The 23511-nt window shown below is 35.1% G+C and overlaps 1 protein-coding gene across 12 annotated transcripts in view; it reads right to left on the minus strand.

The window, feature by feature from the left end:
- Positions 1 to 23511, minus strand: part of TFEC (transcription factor EC) — a 189561-nt gene that overhangs the window by 56436 nt on the left and 109614 nt on the right. Inside the window, exon 1 of one of the 12 annotated variants that reach the window (XR_007150367.1) lies at positions 19773 to 19897. The exons of the other annotated variants lie outside the window; for them this stretch is intronic. The gene's annotated coding sequence lies outside the window, so the exon portion shown is untranslated. Of the gene's footprint in view, positions 1 to 19772; positions 19898 to 23511 lie in introns of those variants that run through there. 12 annotated transcript variants of the gene reach the window in all.

A 23511-nucleotide genomic window follows, 5' to 3' on the forward strand; every position in this document is an offset into this window, starting at 1 on the left:
GTTTTCAAATTATGCTCTTAGATACATGAGTTCATTGCTCCAATTTACTTTTCAGTGTTCTACACTGTAGTCTTTTGACCTAGTTCTTGTATGGGTTTCATATCCCATCAGTGGATAACAACAGAGAGACTATATTGTACAAAGAAATTTTAGAAGTAAGTAGGTAGTTGCACCAAAAAAATCTTTGAAGGACTCCACCAACCCTGTGATTCTCCATCTATACATAGTTGTATCTTACCTCCTTAATACTGCCATCCATCATATAAATACTTATAAATATGATCCATTCACATATATAAGGTTCTTTTAAAATGTTATCTTTTTATAGAGAAACCATAAGATAATGATAAAAGCCCTCAGCTAATTCTTTCAACATTTACTGAGAGTTTAACATTTAATGAGAGTTTGCTCTTTGTTAAAGCCAGTCCCAAGGGAAAGTCATTCCTCTCTAGAAAGCAGGTCTATGACCCACGTGTCACTATCCACCTGGAGACCACTTATCTAAACTGAGGGCACAGGACCTGGGAGGAGATAAAACACCTTCTGGGTACTGGCCTTTTGAAACTCAAAACTAAAAAGTGATGGCAAACATCACATGAGCAATTATCTCAATAACAAGACTTTTTATCACCATTAATTTGACTAGCCAAACAAATCAATCAAGCAAACATGGACACCTACCGAATAAGCATGTTTAGACTGTCTGAAAGGAGAGAAACAGAAATCTATTCAGCAAGAAATAGATTGAGTAAATATAGTACTCTGTAATAGTAAATAAAAACATATACACTGCCACCAAACACACGCATTTGCATGCATGTACACACTCACACACCCCTATGAAAAAGCAGCACAGATAATACCATTCACTACAACATGACAGTCCTTATTTAATTTTGTTAATTTTGTACTAAGCTTGAATTTAATAAATGAAGCAAAAGCTTGGACTTCACAAGTGAGTAATAGGTAACTATTCATTATGTTCCTAGCATCAGAGGTATATAAGAAGAAATCTATTTTGGGGGGCATATGAATCTACTACCTCTAGGTACCTACTCATAAATGCCACATGACATTTGTTAATGTTATACAGTAAAGATTAATAACTCATTTCTTCAAATCTTACTTTCTTCATAGCAGTCTTTGGATATGATATATCCATAAATCTCATCTTGACTAAACCTAAAATTATACAGTCTAGCTTGTCTGATTGAGATATAACTATTGAACAAAGTAGGGCCCGGTTCATCAAAAGTTTTACTTAGGTTTCTGAATAACTGTCAGCATATTTCAGCTGAGTATTATATAATCCAAAGCTATTTAATGGATAATAATGTAAAATATGATTGTAACATATTCCTTCAGTCACAATCATCTGAATTTGGATAATTCCAATGGTATGTCTTTCAGGAGAGACCTCCACTTAGAAGACTTTAAAGAGGCATTAATATTATTAAGCAGAGTTTGTTTAATTCAGTAGTGTTCTATCAGTAAAAATGCTTGTACTCCATGTACACTTGTATTTACACTATAAAGTCTAAGCTTCCCTTATAACTCAATCTAGCTCCATCTATACTTGCACTGATTTGTTTTGTTGATGCTAGCATCTCAGGAGAATTACTATATTATACCTTTAAAAGAATTAGAACAAATATCAGCAATAATCGTGGCTTACTTGTGCTGATAGGTTTTTAAGAGCATGTGTATTTGGAGCTGTTGAGCCACAAACATCAATTAAGAATCACATCCAGAGTCTAACCACCTCATGTTGGATTCAGAACAACACAAAAGGACCTACACACACTCAAGTCAACTGGCAACAACATCAATGACTAAAATATGTTCATATGAAACATGGAGATAACTTGAGCCATAATACTTCAAAATATATTTGAACATCTGTACTCAGAGGTTTAGCATTTACTGATTCTACAAATATTTTTGAGTGCCTACTACAGATCAGATTTTATTCAACTATAATAAGTTCTGGGGATATAGTTATGAACAAAAGAGACAATCCAGTCTTCAAAGAGTTCACAGTTTATTAGGAGAGATAGATAACTAAACACATAATTGTAACACAATGTGATAAACTATATGAAAGTAAAAGGTATCACAAAAGCAAGCAGAATGACCCAGACAAAAGGGAAGCAAGTTATTCAAATGAACGTGTGTGCCTGGATACTTATGTAGATAACAGTGGTGAGCAAAGTGAAACATGGTCTTTCTCCTCATGCAGCTTTTGGACAGGCAAAAGAGACAGATGTTAATCAAACTATCGCACAAATGACTGTAAATTCTCAAGCTCTGTAATAGGAAGGAGAGATACCTAAGACTATGAGCCTGTGGACAGAAATTATTTAGACAGAAGTTAGGGATGGCTTAGAGGAAGGGATGATAGGACTGAATCTGGAAGATGACAAGGAAGTAACTAGAGCAAGAGTATAGAGAAAGAATTCTGAGAAAGAATTCCAGGGAGATGGAACAGCATGTGCAAAGACCTTGATGGGAGGAAGCAAGATGAGAAAAATGCTTGGGAGGAATTAAAGAACTGGAGCAGAGAGCTGACAGTGTGGTATGGGACAGAAGAGGCCAGCACAACCAGTCCATGCAATCCTGCAGGTATATAAATGTGTCTTATTCTCTTTATCACAGCAAAGGGGAGAGTAGTAGTTCAGCCAGATGAATTCTAGGGGGTAAAAGGAGACTGCAGGAAATAAAAAAGGGCGGTTTGAACTAAGATCAGGTGACAAGGGTGAGGTAGTCACATGGAAACAAGTAGCTGGATTTAAGAGATGTTCCGAAATAGATTAAGAAATGACCCCTGAGTTTGTGGCTTAAGTAACTGAATGAATAGTGATGCCCTTCCCAGAGAAGATTGGAGTTTGGGGAGGGACAGAGAATCCTAAGTTTGGTTTTGAACACATTGAGTTTGTGAGTTTGTGAAGTTTTGAAGATATCCAAGAGGGTATGTGAAGTAGACAGCTAGACAAATGGTTCTAGAACTCAGAAGTCAAGTATGGACCATGGATACAACTAATTTGACATTTACACTTAGATGGTAACTGATGAGATGATTTGTGGAGGATGTACAGAATTAGAAGAGGGCCTAGAACTAAACATGGTGGACTCCCAAGCTCTAATTACACGTGGAGCAATCAATTTTGTATTTTTCCCCTAGGTCCTACGGATTTCTTTCACATATTTTACAAAATGTTCACTCAAAGTTTGTATGGGTTATATGGGAGTAAATCCTCCTAAATTAAATAATTATTAGTTCTTTATATTTCCAAAGTCATGCATTCAACCCATTGATATAGATACAGACTTATTTCTTAATCCAATTGCATCACAACTCTCATTATCAGTTCTCAACCTTTTAATAGCAATTTTAAAATCCAAAAAGCTCTGAAAACCAGAAGTAGTTTTGTGGTTGTTGCTGTTTTGTTTGCTTTTTTAAGTCTGGTGCAAACCCATTTGGTGACAAAATCCGATCTGAAATAAAGTAAGGCTATTTATAATCTTTCTTTATCTCACTTACAGTAGATATTCATAGGAATTTCTGCAGATATATTAATGTGTTTGAATATGGGATGCAGTCTTGGGCCCCTCTGGGGTTGTCAAGGTATGAGTAGTAATGTACCACATTACCTTTCAATATCTGAAGTACTAAGAATTCTAAAACACACTTAGCCCTAGTTTTCTGGATAATAGATTTTGTACTCTTTTTGTTTATTGAGTGAACATCCTGTAGAAAAGACTATGCTATAGGCTTTGCATAAATTATTTTATTTAATCTTATAACATCATAAATTAAAAATTTAAATAGGCCTGCACTATTATTTTTTAAAACTTCAGCACAATATTTAATTCTATTTTATTTTCTGAAATTATAATGTATCAATAATCAAAATTCAAATTGAGCATATACTATCTCTTGGGGAAGAAATGCGATGAAGAAATGTGCCTTCTGATTCAACAAACTGAATGAATGAAAGATGTGTTTTTCCTTTAATAAGAAGGAATTGTTCAGGTGTAACATTATATTTTTGATATTATTAGACATATTTATATGTAGTGCCTATAGCTGTATTTAAATGAGTTGATACTACTCTTGGAAGCTTCAGAAGTTTCTCATACAATTAACTTGCCTTCAGTAAATGTAGAAATATACAAGTTAGTTATTTAAGCTAGATTCATTAAAATGTCTTAAATTTCTTTTTTAAAAAGTTTATATGACTGCATTTAAACTTAAACATTAATATTTAATAAGAGGACTTTTATAAAGCAAAAGACATTTTGCTTCAGAAGTCAACAATTGGGCTTAGATGATATTTTATACTTCACAGTTACTTTCAACTTAAAACAAAGCTCTAATGTAATAGTTAAATGTACTTTTTTTCATCCTCAGTATAGTGACCTTAAATCATTTTCATTATGAAGTTGTAAATGTTCTTTCAAGGATTCACAGAATAAAGGAGCAACAAGACTGACTTCTTTAAAAGGTCTTATTTCAAATGCCTTGGAAAGTCATCAGTGCATTTATTTTTAATTTTACATGTTCTACAATAGATTCAAAACCATACATAAGAATACCTGGGACCAAAATCCAAATATCCCTATTAATTCTTGTCGTTGCTTGCATCATTCTGTTACAAATGCATTATATTTTTCATCTTTAATATATCTAATGGTTAGATTTGTGATGATATTAATATATCATCAACTTATACAGACCTTGAAGAAGAAAGTCATAGGCCACATAAGGTAGTTGAATTTATAACAAAGAAATTTGTGTATTTTGTGAGATTAAAAAGATCATAAAGGTTTATTCCTGGAAAAAAAATTCTAAACAATTCAAGTGGTTTTATCCTATCTTGGGTTTGAAAACTTTTTATATCCTTTATCTACTTTATGAGTTGATATATGATCATCAATTAATGAAGTCATTTTTATCATAATAAAGTGTCATCATTAGAACTGCAGTATTCCAGTCTAACCACTTTCTAAAGAATATGATTGGGGCATTTTAGGTAGTTAAATATTAAAATAATCTAATTGAAAATGAGACTATGAGATTATTCATTTTGATTGACAAACTGCAGAAAATGGCTTTGTTTCATATGTACATTTCTATCACTTAATTTTTACAGTTATTATTCCTATTTCTGGGGAAAAAAAGGTAAAATTTGCATTGTCTTTGTTTTACTTAACTAGTAAATATGATGATCTCTGGCTCTTTGTGTTTTAAATGCATGTGTTATTACTTTATCTACATTAATCAAATTTTTCAAGTAATCATGCCTTCATGTAGGAAAGGCCTTCTGGTACATAGGTGTAGATTCACCTCGCCTTGTCACAGAAGAACAATGTTTCTTTAGAATCAAAGAAACACACTCCCATCTTAAATTTTTTGGAGTTATAGAAAGTACATAGCCATGAAACATGAATTCATTGAGAAGACTGATCACAGAACCTCATGGACTAATTGAAAGCCCCAGAATGCCGAATAATAGTAGTCACTGTCACACATAGAATCAAACATTCCAATGGTTGAAGTAGGGACTTTTGTCCTCATTCCATAGATGAAGAAACTAAAGCTCAAACAGGTTATCGGACTTGGTCACAATCACACAGGCAAAAAAAAAAAAAAAAAAAAAAAAAAAAGTGAACTCTGCTTCTTGTCTTCTGATTGCAAGTAGGGTATTCTTTCAGCTACAAGGTATTTATTATCAGTTCACAAGGATAATAAAAATGAACTCCAGCCTCCACTATTAGAAAACAAATTGTGTCCTATATCCGTATACAAGTATCAATCAGCTGATTCCACTCTGGTGGAAAAATCTTTGGAGTTGCTTCCCCATGATTAGTTAACTTTGACTCGGCTCGTTCATGATTTTGTTTTTGTGTTTTGCTTTGCCTGTCTTGTAACCATCACATGGTGCAAGATCTGGGTTCTCTATCCAGTATGGAGCAATGCTGTATTTCATATCTATCATCAGAAAATATTAACTTTAGATGAATGTTTCCTTTTTTTTTTAAAGATTCTTTGTTCCACTTTGGTCTCTAGATCTGTGTATTAAATGTACACAATTCTGAAGAGTCTTAGTCCTTTTTCCCAGAAGATTTAGTTTCCTTATATCATGTTTACTGTTACTTAAATGTTTCTTTCCTGAAAACCTCTAATTCCTTTTCATGAGACAGAACAGGTAGATGGAGAGGGAGGAGGTGAGGAAGGCAGAAAATATTATTTTCAGCTTGGCTTATTCTGAATAAAAATCTTGAGCGTTCTAGAATTCTAGTCAGTATTGTAACTTTGGAATATGTGGAAAATATTTACTGTAACTTCAGAGATGAAGATCTAGGATTCTCTTTCCGTTGTAATTTGAGCAGACAAACCAACTAAAATAAAACTTTTTCATTGAAATTTAAAAAGAAAAAAATACATAATAAAAAAATATATTATTTTAGTCTTTTTAAGCTTTTACCAATTATTTTAAATTATTCCATGGCAAATAAAACAATGCTTCCCTCACCAAAGATGTCCATATCCTAATCCCCAGAACCTAGGACATGTTACCCTACGTTACAAGGAGATTTTGAAAGTGTGATTAAATTAAGGATTAAGGTGCAGCTGAGAGGCTGCGCTGGTCAAGGATGCTCAGGGATAACAGAATGATGGGCAAGAAGTGACTCTCACAGTGTGAGTTGACTGAAATAGGTAGAGTAAAAGCTGCATGGGAAAGGGAACAAAGGCCTAAAGGTGAGAAGATGGAGTAACCAATGGATTAAAAGACTCAGTTACAACAAAGAGAAAGTACAAAGAGTAAGAATGCAAGAAAGCTGGAAGGCTGGGGCCCGAGCTTAGGACACTGGATCATCCTCTGAAATCCCCTAAACAAGGTACTCCAGAATCTGCCCCTGTCAACTTTTATGTTTTCATTTTTCCTGTCAGTTGCTCACTGCCCCTAAACTGAAGGAAACCAGCCGACACTCCCATAAATGTCCCTCCCTGATCGTTACTACAGGTCACTTGCTTGGTGGTGGCAAAAATTCTACCATAAAAGATTTATTGGTAAAGTATACTGTCTATCAACCATGCTTCTTCTTATCAGTGAGAAATCATTTCCAAAACTGCAACATCAGATATGGTTTTAATTTTCCTCCTTACTGCCTGGAGAAAATCTTACGACTAAATGGTGGACATTTGTTCACTTTAAATATGATGTTTCCATGAGACTAAACAAAGTACAGTGATACATTGCATAGCTAATTTGGTTTCTAAGTGTTTCTACCATTTAATAACTTATTATAATTTAATAACTTATTGTCACAGTTTATGGGAGTCTTCCTTGTCATTGAAACTGAATTTTTAAGTACGCAGCCACAAGGTTATAAGGTAAGCAGACAACTGCCATGGAATCCAAAGACAATAATAAATAGAATGAATAGGACACAGTATACTACATTTATACAGTATTTTACTATCAACAGAGCACTTTCTTACCTACTTAACCCTTTTATGATTTCATATTTCGTCCCTTATGATTCTAATCTCTTATTTCATGCATTTTACTGATGAACTAATGCTCAGAGGGGTCAACCAAGTTATAGAAGCAGCACAGTTAAAAAAACCAATATAGATCTGCTTACATTATACTCTCTTCAAAGTTAAAAATTATACTAATAATTATCATAATAATGGTATAAATTCTAGTAAGTATAGTAAGCATTGCTTTGTGTCAGGCACAGAGCTTGCTTTTCCTTATCTCAGGTAATCTTCATAGTAAGCCACTGAGGTGAGCTGCCTAATTCTCTCCATAGGAGAAAGTAAAAATAGAGGATAGGTTTAGGAGCTTTGAGGCAAAACAAAAGTTCAAATCCTCACTGGCATCACTACTGAGTCTCTGTTCCTCATAAGAAGTAATTATTAAAGCAAAGCTTTTTGCCTTTAAAATTGACAAATATGTCTTAATTCTTAATACCTAGTGCTGAGGAGGGAACAACACAACAGATACTCGCATGAGTTGCTACCAAGGAGGTAAATTTGTGCAATACATTTATATAGCTTAAGGAAATAATCCTAAATGTGTAAGAACTCTGAAGCATCAAGCTGATCATTGAAACATTATTAATAATGATTCTATAATATAGAGAAAATATCAAATTTAAATATATATCCCAATGGTGTCTCTATAGCATGCTTTCAACTCTGAGATTTGATTTAGCTCTCTCTTTTACTCAGATCAAAGGGCTTTATTGCTAAAAACAGTTAATCATAAAATGACTAGAAAGTATTAACTTTGAAAACAAAACTAAAGTAGTTTCTTTTCCCTATATTAATCACAAAATTAAAAAAAAAAAACAGAATGATACATCAGGTGACATACAAGGGAAAATATGACTATTAAGCAAGCTATTTTAAGAAAAGTGCCATAACTTTAATGTCATTACTAATATTGTAGCTCTAACTTCTATCTAATCTTATAATTGAATATATTTAATAGAAGTACATAAGGTAGCAACAAAGTTCTGAACATTTACGAAACATTTCCATTTCCATGGGAAAAGTTAGAATTTTAGGAGGGTTAAAGAGCAGCATGTGAATAAGTCTTTCAAACAATAACAGGATATTTCAAATTCTCAGTGTTAAACACATTAGGATACTCGACCAACATAAAACCGATCATAAAAAAATATGCTTACAGCAGACAATAACCTCAATGCATTCTCCCCATAAAATCCAACATTATGGTATTGGCACAAAAACAGACACATAGACCAATGGAATAGAATAGAAACCCCAGAACTAGACCCACAAAATTATGGCCAACTAATCTTTGACAAAGGAGGAAAGAATATCCAATGGAAAAAAGACAGTCTCTTTAACAAATGGTGCTGGGAGAACTGGACAGAAACATGCAGAAAGTTGAAACTAGACCACTTTCTCACACCATTCACAAAAATAAACTCAAAATGGATAAAGGACCTGAATGTGAGACAGGAAACCATCAAAACCCTAGAGGAGAAAGCAGGAAAGACCTCTCTGACCTCAGCCATAGCAATTTCTTACTTGACACATCCCCAAAGGCAAGAGAATTAAAAGCAAAAATGAACTACTGGGACCTTATGAAGATAAAAAGGTTCTGCACAGCAAAGGAAACAACCAACAAAACTAAAAGGCAACCAACGGAATGGGAAAAGATATTTGCAAATGACATATCGGACAAAGGGCCAGTATCCAAAATCTATAAAGAGCTCACCAAACTCCACACCCGAAAAACAAATAATCCAGTGAAGAAATGGGCAGAAAACATGAATAGACACTTCTCTAAAGAAGACATCCAGATAGCCAACAGGCACATGAAAAGATGCTCAACGTCCCTCCTCATCAGGGAAATACAAATCAAAACCACACTCAGATATCACCTCACGCCAGTCAGAGTGGCCAAAATGAACAAATCAGGAGACTATAGATGTTGACAAGGATGTGGAGAAACGGGAACCCTCTTGCACTGTTGGTGGGAATGCAAATTGGTGCAGCCACTCTGGAAAACAGTGTGGAGGTTCCTCAAAAAATTAAAAATAGACCTACCCTATGACCCAGCAATAGCACTGCTAGGAATTTACCCAAGGGATACAGGAGAACTGATGCATAGGGGCACTTGTACCCCAATGTTTATAGCAGCACTCTCAACAATAGCCAAATTATGGAAAGAGCCTAAATGTCCATCAACTGATGAATGGATAAAGAAATTGTGGTTTAGGGGCGCCTAGGTGGCGCAGTCGGTTAAGCGTCCGACTTCAGCCAGGTCACGATCTCTCGGTCCGGGAGTTCGAGCCCCGCGTCAGGCTCTGGGCTGATGGCTCAGAGCCTGGAGCCAGTTTCTGATTCTGTGTCTCCCTCTCTCTCTGCCCCTCCCCCGTTCATGCTCTGCCTCTCTCTGTCCCAAAAATAAATAAACGGTGAAAAAAAAAATTAAAAAAAAAAAAAGAAATTGTGGTTTATATACACAGTGGAGTACTATGTGGCAATGAGAAAGAATGAAATATGGCCCTTTGTAGCAATGTGGATGGAACTGGAGAGTGTGATGCTAAGAGAAATAAGCCATACAGAGAAAGACAGATACCATATGTTTTCACTCTTATGTGGATCCTGAGAAACTTAACAGAAACCCATAGGGGAGGGGAAGGAAAAAAAAAGAGGTTAGAGTGGAAGAGAGCCAAAGTATAAGAGACTCTTAAAAACTGAGAACAAACTGAGGGTTGATGGGAGGGGAGGGTGGGTGATGGGTATTGAGGAGGGCACCTTTTGGGATGAGCACTGGGTGTTGTATGGAAGTCAATTTGACAATAAACTTCATATATTGAAAAAAAATCCAACATTATCATGTGAGAATAAATTATTCTTTCCATCCTTATGGTATTGTCTTGCCCAAACCTGGGAGCTCATTTCAAAGTAAATTTCTAAAAGTAACACAAGCATAGATGTATAAAGGGGCTTGCTTTGAAAAAGCAGCTCAAATAATAATGTCGACCAGATTCTCTTGCATCTCATCAAGGGTTTTGTTTGGTGTTTTATTTTGATTTTTTTCTTTCTCTTATAATTCTTCTTAGAACAACTACCATCAGTGGCAAGGTCAATGTGGTCTTACCACAAGTCACTAATGACTGAATTGGTATCCTGATATCTGAGAAGTCATTTGCTGTCACATATCTATCACCAACCCTTCAGAAGAGTAAGAGTACAATGTCTTATTAAGACTTGGCCAAGTTAGGGTAGAATTTCAATCTTATTGAACTCTATATGTGCATAGGGAAAAATGGGATTGTTTTGTAGCCTATAAATATATTGCCAGCTCTAGCAAGCGACAAGACATCTCACTCTAGAAAGTCAAATGCTGCAATGTGTCACTTTCAAACTTCTCTCACTGGTCCCAGGAAAATAGGTACATATTTCAAATAAAGTTATTTAAAGTAGATTCTGGTATACAGACACCCACGTCCTCCAAAGTTAAATTTCCCAGTTAGACTGTCTCCAGTCAATCTGACCACTTCAACCTGACAGGCAAGCCAGTCAAATAAGCAGTCACAGTGGGCCAAAAATCTGTCAAAATGGTTTGCTTAACTGCTGATTACTTTCTGACTGACTTGAGCAGTCACGTTAATCAAAATAGTCAAACCAGATTTCCCATGTATACACAGTCTTAGCTCTTCCTGTGTTAGTAGGTGTGCCTTGTTTATATATTTTAAAGGAGTTTTATTAAGTTACACTGTTTAATAGAAACAAGTCAAAAATGTGACTAACTAGTTTGACAATTAGGGCTCTCTTCAGAGTTGGTCCTCTGCTTCAGTACCAGGGAGAAAAGGCTCATTGGGCCTGCCTGATAGCTACAGTAGGGGACAAGGGGAGAGCCAGACAACAGACAAGCATCATGGAAGCTATAAGGACCCATATTCCCGGCTCCTAATATTGTTTGGTTAGAGGACTGACACGTGTCCTGACAAGGGATTAGGCTAGTTACACTTTTTGAGATTAAATGAAAACCCTTAAAAAGAACCCAGTGTAGGGTTAGTGACATAGATGTCACTCTTGACAATGGTTTTCCATTTTAGTGTGAACAGCCATTTTTGTCAGAAGAAGGATAAGCTTTAAGAACCCCCTTAATTAGGGGTGCCTGAATGGCTCAGTCAGTTCAACCCCCAATTCTTGATTTCAGCTCAGGACATGATCTTGTGGTTCATGAGATGGAGCCCTATATTGGGCTCTGTGCTGACAGTGAGGAGCCTGCTTGGGATTCTCTCTCTCCCTCACTCTCTTCCCCTCCTCTGCTTGCACTCTCTCTCCCTCAAAGTAAATACATAAACATTAAAAATGATAAGAATCCCCTTAATCAATTTAAAAATGGGGGTGACGGCAATTTAATTTCTCAGCTTGCACAAATGACAACTTTAAATTGCAGGCTGATATTTCAAAAGCACTGTTAGAGCAGCAGTTGGGATTACAGGTTTTGGAATCTGCCCACCTGGCTTCAAACCTGGGCTCTTCACTGACAAGCTGTGCACCTTCTGGCCAGTTAGTTTTTTTCCCAGTATGTAAAATAACCTTATCTATACAATGGGCACAATACTACTACTCAATTCTCAGGATTGTTCTGATTACCAAATAACAATGGTAGCAAAGCACTTTCAGTAGGATAAAGTAAGAAAGACTTGCCATGGACAGGCATCCCACCAGAGGAAGATGGTCCAGCTCAAGCTTACCATAACTGTGAGAACATCTTGCTCAAATAAAGTATTTCTATAGAGTACTAGACTTCTTTTATATTTGCCCCTTATGTTTGTCTTGAGTCTTGCCCCAAATAATAGTTTTATCATTTGATATCTTTATAATTTCTAATAACAACACTAATAAGCATAGGCTGAAGTTTCTAGGTCCTCATTCTATGCTTAACGCCAGCTTAGTCACTTTCTCATTTAATAATCTTGAAACCCAATGAGGTATATTAGGTTTACACATGAAATTGAGTTTCAGTCAAATCACATGATCTGTCTGGCATCAAACAACTGGTTTTTACAGAGCTGGTTTTAAAACCTAACCATCTTTAAAACCTACACTCATTCTGGGGCGCCTGGGTGGCGCAGTCGGTTAAGCGTCCAACTTCAGCCAGGTCACGATCTCGCGGTCAGTGAGTTCAAGCCCCGCGTCAGGCTCTGGGCTGATGGCTCAGAGCCTGGAGCCTGTTTCCGATTCTGTGTCTCCCTCTCTCTCTGCCCCTCCCCCGTTCATGCTCTGTCTCTCTCTGTCCCAAAAATAAATAAACGTTGAAAACCTACACTCATTCTAATACACCATGTTTCTAAGAGCCTATAATGTAATAAATATCTAATAAAGAATAACATTCTTCTAGCAAAGAAGAGTAGTTGACATTGAAGATTTGGGACTTCCTAAAGAGAAACATTTGTCTATTGGGCTTCTGAAGGTATTACAAGTAAACACTGACCTATCATATTCAGAGCTCATGTTCTTTCAGCTTCCTTTATTGCCACTTTGGGTTTCAAAACAATAAAAAAAAATGCCTGGAACACAAAATTCATATATTCTAAAGGACTTAGAACTAGACAGGATTTCAAAGACAGTTCAGTCAACAAAAACAAAAGTAGAAGGTCTTTTTAATTGAAGATGGCACCCACTGACTGAAAACTAAGCAGCTGTTGTGACATCAAGACCATTTCATACTGGTTTCCTTGGGTGATTTTTCTGTCATTGATAGAGGTAGTAATCTCAGATTATAACATGCAAAAAAAGCCTAAAGACTCTGAAGGAGCATGAATGAATGATACTTCTGGGAAGAGCCTAGGCTTCTAGCTAAAACTCAACATTGGAGGGTGCAATCCAACATATAGGATTAACATCTCAGGAGACTTGCCCGAGGTCAGTTCATCTCTCTGTGATGCCTTATCCTCTAGATGGAAATAAAAACAGTGAACTCTCTTAAATGTGCCCTATGGTCTGATTAAAGATTGAAAAGGTCTCTAAAAATCCACAGCACTCCCAGGGAAAAATGCTAAATATCATTATAATTATTACACCAAATGCCATAATTTGGTCTCCTCAGATTCCCTTTTTATGTAGATTCCATCACACTCTGACTTTTGACTTTTTGCCTCTCTGACCAAATCTCCAATGACAAAGCAAAGGGAAATGTTGAGGCAATTAGTGGGAAATGGAAGCAATTAATTCCCTTTTTTAGTAGAGACCTGGCCTCTGTGAACCAGTTTAACCAAAAATAATCAATGACCTTTCTCTGACCAAACTGAAGAAAATCTACTTGATATTTGTCACTGGTTATCCATCTACTGCTTCAACATTAATGAGTCTTTTCACTTTGCCCCTTTCTTTTATGAAATAGAGCCATCTATTCTGGTCCCTTGTTACCTCTGCAACTGCTATTTTTGCAAATCGAATACAGTCAAAGACCTCGTTATCCATGTGTAAGCCTGGAAACCATTTTTAGTATAGCTGTGGTTTCTGATTTCCCCAACCTTTCTCCCTTGAACTGTTTCCCCTTCTCTAAAATAAAGATGGGATCTTGTTCAAAATGAATGAACTAGAACAACAAAGATACAATTTAAATTTGAAAGTGACCAAAAAAAAAAAAAGATTGTATAATTCACCTAGGTGTAAGCACCATCCAGACCTAGAACCAACTCCTTGCCCCACCACTTACTCACTGATTACCTTTGGAAATTTACCTATCTTTCAAAAATTTCACTTTTCTCTAGTGAACAATGGAGATAAGAGCCTCAAGGGTATTGTCAGCCTCAAATGAGGTGATACATGCAAAGTTTTTAGCACCTGATGAGAGCCCAATCAATGTTAGCTATTATCAACTGGAGAAGAGAAGACTTCATGCAACAGAGCTGCATTTGATATTCATTCAAACTCTTCCAAGATGACTGCTACTCAAGCAGAAGTAGTTAACAGTCAGTCTCCTTTTTATCCCCAAGTAGAATATGAGTTTGGCTTATGCATTTATTTTATAAATTCTTTCCTTCTAGCATATTCTGGAATATCTTTGCTTGCTATTTTGTTGCTGTTCATGTGTTTCATATTTAGAGAAATACATTTTAAGTAACTGGTCAAAAGTTTTGTCATGTATTTCATTGGACATGCTCAGTAAGACTGAATATAGGTGAATTTAGATACTACTTAGTACAACCAGTATTTCATTTTGAAACAAATAGAAATGTGAATAAATTGGCGGTACATCGACATGACCTATGAAGAAAGGCAAATTAAAAGTTACCTCCTGAATTACACAAAGAGTTGCTTTGTTCTCTACTTCATTTTGCTCTGAGAGCTCTGTCCTAGGCCTCCTCTGAGGCTGTATTTAGGAGAGGATATCGAAGCGGGGGGGAGGAGAAAGCCAGATATATGATATAGTAGCCCATTTCATGCTCTGAAAATCTGTCAGAAATGTGAGATCAAGGATCTCATAGGGAGAAGGAGAGAGGTCCTCCCTTTGGGCTCTGACCTAGATTTCCAATCTTAGAGTTCCCACATCCAGTCTAAGTTTGATATCCCAGGCATGAATTCAGAACTACTTTTCAGGCACAGGAGACCTAAACTTTAACACCACCAGACCCCCATCCTTCACACTCAGTCCCAGCCCTAGCCTTTCACTCTCCACACCAGATATTACTTCAACTCAGAATATTCAGCAAACACACACACACACACACACACGCGCGCGCGCGTGCACACACACACACACACACACACACACTTATTCAAAGTCACATGGCAAGTTAGTAGCAAGCTAAAAACGCTAAACTTCTGACTTCCCATTTCAGTGTGTTCTCTCAGCACTAAACCAAGCAACCACAAAGAAATCACTGAATCACTTGCAAATATTTGCTTGGCCCACTAGTTTGGGAGCTAACCCATGTTCATTTTCAGTGGTTATTTCTACAGTGGAAAATGACATCGTCCACCACCTTTGATTTTCTTATGAAGTAGGTTCTATCATATTTTTAGCAAAGCACTTGCCTTCTGTTCTTGCCAGAGGTACAACCACTTTGCAAAGTATTACCCAGAGGCACACACTTGTCCTTGTTCTCTTAAAGCAGATACAGGAGTGCTCTATAAACAAAATCTAAAACTAATGGCTCTAGTCTTTCATCCCCCCAAACTGTGTTCCAAATGGCCAGAGATATCCAGCTAAAACACAATTAGATCAAGCTACTCCTCTTGTTAAAATCCTAAAACCTTAAAAGCATAGTTATGGTCTGCCCCCATCTTAACTCTCCAGCCCTACTTTATGTTATTCCCCACAATGATCGCAAGCTCTAATCAAAGACCCCTGAATGTGCCATGCTTTTCACAACTCTGCACATGCTAGTCTTTGGTCTGATGCTTTTCTCCTATCCTTTGCCTGCCTAAAGAATAGCTAATTATTTTTCAAGCGTTCTTTGAACCCTTCCCAAACCCCCAGACTCATAGGGAATTGATATATACTTTTATAACTTGCCAGTGTGTTTAATTGTTGAAATGCCTCACCTGCTCATTGGCAGGTATGCTATCTTTGGCATCTTAGCATCCTTAAAACTTAGTGCTACGCCTGGTACACTCCTCTACTTATATACCTTCAACTTACCCAACTTACATAGATATTAACTTAAGTCATTGCTCAAGACAAAACTACACATTTTCTACATTCTCCAGAAGGTGTCATCAGTCACCTCACTGGGAAGACTCACCACTGGTTTGTTCCTACCCTAAGAGTGGATACGCTCAGAGTTTTCCAAACACTATATCTCTACATGTCCACAATAAATGTTCTAAAGGTCACTAAGACAAAAAAAAAATGGTTGTTTGCAATAAAAACAATAGATGTTCTACAATTTGGGAGCATAGAGAATGTAAACACGGTAGAATACACTTAGGGGAAATATCTTTAATGGTAGGTATAATTCTGATGGAAAAAGCAAATCATACATCATGTGAAAAGATCCTTGTACACGTGAAGGACAATCATAAGCTACAGAAGAGAAAAAGTGATTGTCTAAATGGAAACAGAGAAACTTTTGAGAATATGACCAAAAGATCAATGCCTTTTGACCTAAGATTAATTAAGGAGAAACCTAAAAGTTGGCCAGAACTTAAAGTTTGATGGTAAAAAGTGCTGCTGACAAAATTTCTATTGCAGACCTCAGATTGTTCAGTAGGTTCAAATCCTTTTAAGTCTGCACAGGATCAAAGGGAGCAGACATTATAAACATCTTAGCTGCTGAGATATTCCTTGCAGACACTAGCTGAGATCATTACCTGCCTATAGACAGATTTTCAAAGTAGTAGGTACTGGTCTAGTTTTGGCGGGGAGTGGGGAAAGATGTTAGATAGGATGAGTTTTTGGCAAAGGGGAGATAAAAGTGAAATATCTGACTGAACAGATAGAGAGTCCTGGCTCAAATTCTTATTTGTATGGAAATACATCTAAGGAAGCTGAGTATCTTTCAGAACTTAATTTGTTAATGTGCATATGAACTTCTGTATTGGGAACTTGGTCACAAAATAAGAAATACAGAAAGAAAGGGAGGGATAGAAGGATTCTCTGGCCCAGTAGAAAAACACAGAAAGTGAATCACAATCTGTTTAGTACACTGGTGGAGGAGAGTGTTTCAGGAAAGGCAAGAGACGATGTGCAAATACTCTTCCATGGTAACTGTTAGGAATGAACATAAGGGAGCATGGGAATCCTTATTAAAACTAAACCTCTACTTCCTAGATTCCTTTTTTTTTTACTTCTTACCTACTCTTTCAAATCTGCAGAGATAAAAAGAAAAACAGCAACCTAATGGATCTTTAAGATCATTAGGCCCAACCTCCTATTATATCCTGAGAGCAATTACAAAATCCGTAGCAAGGGCTTTCTCTCCTTGACCAACCTATTCCTGTAACTGGTCACCTGAGGAAATTCCACAACCTTACTATTTCACTTTTTAATAATACAGATCCTCTCAATTTTTCTGATGTTTAACATAAACCACCTGTAATACATTCTCATACCATTCTTCTTCTTCTTTTTTTTTTTTTTTTGCTAATGAGTAAGCATCCAGACTTCCCATGCTCCAATAAATACAATTTAATGGAATCACATAATTATCTATCCACTAAGCTCTCAAAGTGATGTCTGCCAAATCTTGATATGTCTCCAAACACCTGCACCCCAACACACAGACTCCTTAACTGGCTGGTAGCTCACAACAAAATAAGGAATATTTTTATACATTAGTTTCTTGATAAAGAAATAGTTTTTTTCTATAAGACTATTGTTAAGCTCTCCTCTTAAGACTGGCTCATGCTTTGTAAGACACTGGTGGTTCTTAATGCTTTCCTCAGCTCTGTGCCTCACAGACTCTTCCTGATCTTAGTAAACCCACTCAGCAAAATCTGAGCAGAAACTATAATTTGCACTCTACATTTGTTTTGTTTTATTTTGTTTGCCGAAGAGTGTAAAATTTGCACTGTGCTATTTGTAAACATTATCTTTCAAGATCTGCTATCATTCCACTGCTTAATTCAATATTTTATACTAAAAGAGTTAATTAAACATCTCCTTGGAGAGTATGGCATGTCTAATAAACTTTGGATAATTTTATTTGTACGTTGATTTACAAAGAGTTTAATGATTGCATTTCCACATGTATAATATGATTATTGTTTTATCAGTATCCATCATTATCCCCTTTGAATCATGTTTTATTAATTCATTTGAAACCATTGTGTAAGAATATTTCTTTCAGTTTCTCCTTTCCTTATTTCTCCTTTTCGACTATTCAAACCACTGTTTTCAAAATTGTTCCCTACTTCCACAGTGTCAATTACTACAGTTTCTGAAAACTTCACTTATGCTATATATTTGCATCATATTTAAATGTCTCATAATTATTTTGGTTATCTAGAACTTATAACAAACCTTGTGCCATAGTCATTAAAATTAAGTTGACGCTTAAGAAACATTTTTCAGCTTGTTTCTTTTTTGACATCAGCTCCAAGTTTCAGTTCAATAAAATATACTCATGCACTTAACTGTTCTACTGTTTTGTAATGAAACTGAAAAATTTTTAAATAACAATAATAATCAACACCAAAGGAATAAACAACATGGAAATTATATACACTCCAGTTGTTTGATAGCTAAAAAAGACTTTTTATTCTCAAAATGGAGATCACAAAGTCGGCATATTCAAGGTAGTTTCCACCAAAAAAAGGTAAAAGATTTACTATTCATTCAAAAGCGACTTGAAAATGTAAAGCTACACTCAGATTCATCTAAAATAGTAGCAAAGCAAAATGGTCTGAATAATCTTGATAATACACCCCACATTCTGTTTCACTTTGCTTTGTTGACACTGTCTCTGAATAGGGAAGAATTGTGAAGGTTATTTTGGTATCAATGTTAAATAAAGTTTCTAGTAAATAAGTTACTAATAAGCTACCCAAGATGAATTCAAGATTACTTCATGTTTTTTTTCTCAAAATGTCTATTCCCAGTGAAACATTTTAAGACAGTATGGGAATATAATTCACATACACAAATATATAAAAAATAGATGTGTACATATGTGTGTATGTATACAGATGTATAGATAATCCAAGTCTCTACTACAACTCTATTAGTTATTACAATTGAAAACTATTACTATAAAAATTTATTGGTGGATATTTGACATCTCCTACACAAACTTTTCAAATCCAAATCTTTATTTAAAAAAAAAACAGAATAATTAGTGCTGGAAAAATAACATACACTAAAGTACTATCTGGTGTTAATTCAGCTATGAACAGAACTCATATTTTCTTACCTTTAAAAGCCGATAACATATATATTGCTAAGATGTAAACAGAAATTAACATTTATTCATAAAATAACTTATAAAATGCAATAAAATGTTAAATCAGTCCAATTTAGTAAATATCCAAGAATATTAAACTGGAAGAGGAAATTGCTTCAGTTATCATGAACAAAAATGGTAATTTCTAAATCTTGATTAAAATAAGACATTAATAAAGTTTCAGATATATTTTACCCAAATTATAGCAAATCACAGTGCAACTACCCTAACATCCTGATATCTAATGATCATGCGAGATGAAACCATAATTATAAGCAAGCCACACATATCAAAGTAAAATAAGTATTGATTAGACTTGTCTTCAGTTTGTTTAAAGTACAGAAAATTAACCTTCCAGTTTAGTTACCTACCAGCAATGATTGGATTCTATCAGTGTTATCACCTCTATAAACAGCACCAAATTATAATCCCTCTTCCCATAACATAAGCACCATGCCAAAAGAGACAACCAAAGTAAATGATCTGATCATGAATAATGAATAGTTAGGGCTGGTTGGAATCCACTTAGTTGAGGAAAGAGAAAAGAGAAGTGGCTCATTAGGGCATTTCCTGAAACTTGGTTGGAATTTCAGTTAAGGAAGAAGAAATGACACAGCAGTTTCAAGTAGGGGGACTTCCTTTCTTTATCTGAAATATGCTACCAATTTGAGAAATAGCACTCCAACAAAAGTACTCCACAGTAATGTGGCCACAGTAAAAGTTCTCGTTGATCCCGTTATTGCCCGGTAATTAACATTTCTTCCCAGAATATACACAAGCAGTACATGGTTGTTATCAAAATGGACTAAGATACCATATTTATTGCAACATGTAAAGTCTCATATTTAACATGTCTTCAACAAACCAACCTGCACCAATGTTCATATTTTAAAAATTGCAGTTTTGTTTAGAGTATTAATAGATTTTGAGTTTTTGCTTAAGGCAATCAAATGCCCCATATTTCATATAGTCACATTTACCTTACGTATGATTTTGTTCTCAAAATGACTCCAGGATGATTTTCATCTTGTTCAAGAATATTTTATCTTCCTATGTAGATGGAAGATACACAGTTCAGCTTATAAGATTTCTAACAATAATATAATAATTATTATTTTTCATATTCTACTGTGATCTGTAGTTTTAAGCAACAGAAGCACTGGTTACTTATTTACTGCCCTTACAAATGAAACTTTTGAAAAGATTTCACTTTATATATTAGTTATCTGCTTGAACTGAAAAATCTAAAGATGCAACTTTTTTCCCACACTGTGATATGTAAAGAGAAAATCTGCATTTATTATATAACAGTAACACCATTTGCTTACTCTATCTAAATCTATATTTTAAAACAATATATGAAGCAAAGAATTCCCATTAATTACTGAGGTTTAATGCAAAGGTTACTGTGCTTTGAAAATTCATGCAGCTGGGGCGGCTGGGTGGCTCAGTCGGTTAAGCATCCAACTTTGGTTCAGGTCATAATCTGGTGGTCTGTGAATTCCAGCTCCGCATCAGGCTCTGTGCTGACAGCTCAGAGACTGGAGCCTGCTTCAGATTCTGTGTCTCTCTCTGCCCCTTCCCTGCTTGCAATTTGTCTCTCTCTCTCAAAAATAAATAAATATTAAAAAAAAAGAAAAGTCATGCAATTAAATTGACATTTATGTTTTTCAAGGAGTGGAAGTTATGTGAAAATATCTCAGCACTTTATATGTTGCTTCAAGAATGATAAAATTATTAAGAAAAAAAGCTCTCATTGTCAATAGCAATTTACATTTTCTAATGATGTTGTCATACATTTAAATCTCCTAAGGTGATAGGAAGGAGTAAATATTTAATTGAGAGTAAAAGTCACTTAGATGAATAGAAGAAATAAAGAAACAAGATTAACAAGAAACACTGTTAAGAAAGAGAAACATTTGGGATTTTAACTCATATTGGAAACTACTTCAGACTGAATTACAGTTTAAAATACATTTTTTTGATTCAGAAGGTAAGTTTTGAAGCTGTACTACTATATGGGCATACATGTTGGATTTGAAAAGTTGTAAATACACACATGGCTACATAGACCTAAAGAAATAGGCATCTATGTGTTTACAGTGCTTATCTCTTAAAGTGGTCCAACAAAATAATTATGATCAAAAAAAAATTATTTACCTAGAGTTTCTATACTTAATATAATAAATATGTATGTTATTTGGGCTAAAATATAGTTTTAATTTAAAAAAGTAGGTTATACATCAAAACACTTAGGGATAGCATACTACTTATGTAATACTGTATTATAAGAAATACATGTTTGATCTTCAACCCTGGTTCCCGATTGCTGATCAGGGTGAGAGAAGCATTTTTTTTTTTAATTCATAGAGTCCCTCTCAACCACATATGGCTTTATGTTAATGAGGTAACTTGCTAGGCCCCTAAACAGCTTCAGGATGGGGGCTGGTTGCCAGAGGAACCAACCATGCGATTAGAAGGTTATCTTTCTAAGTCACAGATTTTATCATTTTATTCTCCTTGTTTATAACAATCAGAAACTTCCTACTGCTTACACTTTGATTCCAAATTCTCTAGAATAGCTTACAAAAGTCTTCACAACCAAATCTGCATCTGGACTTCAAGCTTTATTAGAAACAGCCTCCTTTCCTTCTGCTTACAATGTCTTGCTGCAAGACTCTCCTTTTTTCAAAGTCTAGATCATATCTGACCTTTCCTTGAATCTTCCTTGAAAGATAAGGAGCCCCCCCAAAAAAAAGAAAAAAGAAAGAAAGAAAGATAAGAATTACATGTACTTGTGTGTATGTGTGAACAGATGGAATTTCCACATATTTCTAGTTTAAGTGTGAATACCAATATATTTTAATACCAAATAAATTTATAAATTCAATATTAATATTTATCAAAATTCTAGTTACATTCTACTGGGTATTTATTCTATTATTTACTAAGAATAACAAATGAAAAGCATAGGCAAAATATTTTTAAAATAAAAAATAGTAAGGAAATACTTGAAATATAAGACAATGAACACATTATAAAACTACACTAATCAAAACAGTTTATTTCTGGTATATAATAGAAAACTGAAAACTTCTACATTTTTAGAAATTTAGTATATGTTGAAAATTGTACTTCACATTAGTAGGAAGTTGATGCATTTCTCAATGAATACTTTAGGGGTAAGGGACTAACACTGTGTTGAGAGAAAAAGAGGGAAATATAGGTAGAGAGAGACCCATACCTCTACGACACCAAAAAATTCAATTTTTAAATCTTAAAGATTTAAATATAATAATTTCAAAACATCATTTAGAAAAACATGAGTGATTATTTTATAACCCACAGAGTAATATGTCAACAAAGAATAATATTGCATATTTGATCACATAAATATTAAAACCTCTCTAAGAAAAGAAGCATTTTTTGTAATTTGACAAAATAAAAACTGGTAAAATGCTTTTTCCCCCCTATAGCTTCAAAGCATATAGTATATAGTTAATTGTCACACTGTGTTACAAATGTTTGATTATTTTTTTGTCTTCTTACCTGAAAATGTGTGTATTGTTGGATTGGATCATAAGAATTTCTTCTTTTATTAGTAGTAATATTCTGTCTTAGTTTATGATGCTGAAAGTTATGTAAAATACGTATCTCTGACATCCTTGGCAGGGAGTAAGGATCTAGGATAGTTATACTCCCCCAAATCTATCAATCACTGTTTTCAGTCTGCCTCCAAGGAAAATTAATTCCCAGACACATCCTGCCCAAGTTTCACATAAGCAAAGTGGATTCTGTCACAGCGAGGGCACCCCTCTGACAAAATCTCCAGTGCAAGCTGTTGGAAGACAAGCTGTCATTCGCTGAAATGGTAAGGGGTATATGGAAGTATAGACAACACCAACAGCATCTGCTCCGTTTTAGAACTGGTCCTGTCACACAGCATACAGTCTATATTAAGTACTAAGTTTTAATGTTCTTTACATTAATCTTCCCATCAAAAGTAATACCATATTTATTTATTCATTCATTTGTTAATAAGCTTCTATTGAATGCCTTCAGTTGATCAGGCACTAGGATAAAAAGATACACACTTATGGTTCTTAACCC

The sequence above is a fragment of the Prionailurus viverrinus genome, chromosome A2, assembly GCF_022837055.1.
Source record: "Prionailurus viverrinus isolate Anna chromosome A2, UM_Priviv_1.0, whole genome shotgun sequence".
Lineage (NCBI taxonomy): Eukaryota > Metazoa > Chordata > Mammalia > Carnivora > Felidae > Prionailurus > Prionailurus viverrinus.